Here is a 3,973-nt window from a genome sequence, read left to right on the forward strand (position 1 = left end):
GAGAGTGAGTACCTCAAGTATGAAAGATTGTAGTTCATAGCTGTATGCGCTGTGTCTGACAAGATGATGTGTCATAAGGAGCGTGAGTACCTCAAGTATGAAAGATTGTAGTTCATAGCTGTATGCGCTGTGTCTGAATAGATGATGTGTCATAAGGAACGTGAGTACCTCAAGTATGAAAGATTGTAGTTCATAGCTGTATGCGCTGTGTCTGACAAGATGATGTGTCATAAGGAACGTGAGTACCTCAAGTATGAAAGATTGTAGTTCATAGCTGTATGCGCTGTGTCTGAATAGATGATGTGTCATAAGGAACGTGAGTACCTCAAGTATGAAAGATTGTAGTTCATAGCTGTATGCGCTGTGTCTGACAAGATGATGTGTCATAAGGAACGTGAGTACCTCAAGTATGAAAGATTGTAGTTCATAGCTGTATGCGCTGTGTCTGAATAGATGATGTGTCATAAGGAACGTGAGTACCTCAAGTATGAAAGATTGTAGTTCATAGCTGTATGCGCTGTGTCTGACAAGATGATGTGTCATAAGGAACGTGAGTACCTCAAGTATGAAAGATTGTAGTTCATAGCTGTATGTGCTGTGTCTGAATAGATGATGTGTCATAAGGAACGTGAGTACCTCAAGTATGAAAGATTGTAGTTCATAGCTGTATGCGCTGTGTCTGAATAGATGATGTGTCATAAGGAACATGAGTACCTCAAGTATGAAAGATTGTAGTTCATAGCTGTATGCGCTGTGTCTGAATAGATGATGTGTCATAAGGAACGTGAGTACCTCAAGTATGAAAGATTGTAGTTCATAACTGTATGTGCTGTGTCTGACAAGATGATGTGTCATAAGGAACGTGAGTACCTCAAGTATGAAAGATTGTAGTTCATAGCTGTATGCGCTGTGTCTGACAAGATGATGTGTCATAAGGAACGTGAGTACCTCAAGTATGAAAGATTGTAGTTCATAGCTGTATGCGCTGTGTCTGAATAGATGATGTGTCATAAGGTACGTGAGTACCTCAAGTATGAAAGATTGTAGTTCATAGCTGTATGCGCTGTGTCTGAATAGATGATGTGTCATAAGGAACGTGAGTACCTCAAGTATGAAAGATTGTAGTTCATAGCTGTATGCGCTGTGTCTGAATAGATGATGTGTCATAAGGAACGTGAGTACCTCAAGTATGAAAGATTGTAGTTCATAGCTGTATGCGCTGTGTCTGACAAGATGATGTGTCATAAGGTACGTGAGTACCTCAAGTATGAAAGATTGTAGTTCATAGCTGTATGCACTGTGTCTGACAAGATGATGTGTCATAAGGAACGTGAGTACCTCAAGTATGAAAGATTGTAGTTCATAGCTGTATGCGCTGTGTCTGAATAGATGATGTGTCATAAGGAACGTGAGTACCTCAAGTATGAAAGATTGTAGTTCATAGCTGTATGCACTGTGTCTGAATAGATGATGTGTCATAAGGAACGTGAGTACCTCAAGTATGAAAGATTGTAGTTCATAGCTGTAGGCGCTGTGTCTGAATAGATGATGTGTCATAAGGAACGTGAGTACCTCAAGTATGAAAGATTGTAGTTCATAGCTGTATGCGCTGTGTCTGAATAGATGATGTGTCATAAGAAACGTGAGTACCTCAAGTATGAAAGATTGTAGTTCATAGCTGTATGTGCTGTGTCTGACAAGATGATGTGTCATAAGGAACGTGAGTACCTCAAGTATGAAAGATTGTAGTTCATAGCTGTATGCGCTGTGTCTGACAAGATGATGTGTCATAAGGAACGTGAGTACCTCAAGTATGAAAGATTGTAGTTCATAGCTGTATGCGCTGTGTCTGAATAGATGATGTGTCATAAGGAACGTGAGTACCTCAAGTATGAAAGATTGTAGTTCATAGCTGTATGCGCTGTGTCTGAATAGATGATGTGTCATAAGGAACGTGAGTACCTCAAGTATGAAAGATTGTAGTTCATAGCTGTAGGCGCTGTGTCTGAATAGATGATGTGTCATAAGGAACGTGAGTACCTCAAGTATGAAAGATTGTAGTTCATAGCTGTATGCGCTGTGTCTGACAAGATGATGTGTCATAAGGAACGTGAGTACCTCAAGTATGAAAGATTGTAGTTCATAGCTGTATGCGCTGTGTCTGACAAGATGATGTGTCATAAGGAACGTGAGTACCTCAAGTATGAAAGATTGTAGTTCATAGCTGTATGCGCTGTGTCTGAATAGATGATGTGTCATAAGGAACGTGAGTACCTCAAGTATGAAAGATTGTAGTTCATAGCTGTATGCGCTGTGTCTGAATAGATGATGTGTCATAAGGAACGTGAGTACCTCAAGTATGAAAGATTGTAGTTCATAGCTGTATGTGCTGTGTCTGACAAGATGATGTGTCATAAGGAACGTGAGTACCTCAAGTATGAAAGATTGTAGTTCATAGCTGTATGCGCTGTGTCTGAATAGATGATGTGTCATAAGGAACGTGAGTACCTCAAGTATGAAAGATTGTAGTTCATAGCTGTATGCGCTGTGTCTGACAAGATGATGTGTCATAAGGAACGTGAGTACCTCAAGTATGAAAGATTGTAGTTCATAGCTGTATGCTCTGTGTCTGAATAGATGATGTGTCATAAGGAACGTGAGTACCTCAAGTATGAAAGATTGTAGTTCATAGCTGTATGCTCTGTGTCTGACAAGATGATGTGTCATAAGGAACGTGAGTACCTCAAGTATGAAAGATTGTAGTTCATAGCTGTATGCTCTGTGTCTGAATAGATGATGTGTCATAAGGAACGTGAGTACCTCAAGTATGAAAGATTGTAGTTCATAGCTGTATGCGCTGTGTCTGAATAGATGATGTGTCATAAGGAACGTGAGTACCTCAAGTATGAAAGATTGTAGTTCATAGCTGTAGGCGCTGTGTCTGAATAGATGATGTGTCATAAGGAACGTGAGTACCTCAAGTATGAAAGATTGTAGTTCATAGCTGTATGCACTGTGTCTGAATAGATGATGTGTCATAAGGAACGTGAGTACCTCAAGTATGAAAGATTGTAGTTCATAGCTGTATGCGCTGTGTCTGAATAGATGATGTGTCATAAGGAACGTGAGTACCTCAAGTATGAAAGATTGTAGTTCATAGCTGTATGCGCTGTGTCTGAATAGATGATGTGTCATAAGGAACGTGAGTACCTCAAGTATGAAAGATTGTAGTTCATAGCTGTATGCGCTGTGTCTGAATAGATGATGTGTCATAAGGAACGTGAGTACCTCAAGTATGAAAGATTGTAGTTCATAGCTGTATGCGCTGTGTCTGAATAGATGATGTGTCATAAGGAACGTGAGTACCTCAAGTATGAAAGATTGTAGTTCATAGCTGTATGCGCTGTGTCTGAATAGATGATGTGTCATAAGGAACGTGAGTACCTCAAGTATGAAAGATTGTAGTTCATAGCTGTATGCGCTGTGTCTGAATAGATGATGTGTCATAAGGAACGTGAGTACCTCAAGTATGAAAGATTGTAGTTCATAGCTGTATGCTCTGTGTCTGACAAGATGATGTGTCATAAGGAACGTGAGTACCTCAAGTATGAAAGATTGTAGTTCATAGCTGTATGCTCTGTGTCTGAATAGATGATGTGTCATAAGGAACGTGAGTACCTCAAGTATGAAAGATTGTAGTTCATAGCTGTATGCGCTGTGTCTGAATAGATGATGTGTCATAAGGAACGTGAGTACCTCAAGTATGAAAGATTGTAGTTCATAGCTGTAGGCGCTGTGTCTGAATAGATGATGTGTCATAAGGAACGTGAGTACCTCAAGTATGAAAGATTGTAGTTCATAGCTGTATGCACTGTGTCTGAATAGATGATGTGTCATAAGGAACGTGAGTACCTCAAGTATGAAAGATTGTAGTTCATAGCTGTAGGCTCTGTGTCTGAATAGATGATGTGTC

This window comes from Rhinoderma darwinii, unplaced genomic scaffold, assembly GCF_050947455.1.
Source record: "Rhinoderma darwinii isolate aRhiDar2 unplaced genomic scaffold, aRhiDar2.hap1 Scaffold_4384, whole genome shotgun sequence".
Lineage (NCBI taxonomy): Eukaryota > Metazoa > Chordata > Amphibia > Anura > Rhinodermatidae > Rhinoderma > Rhinoderma darwinii.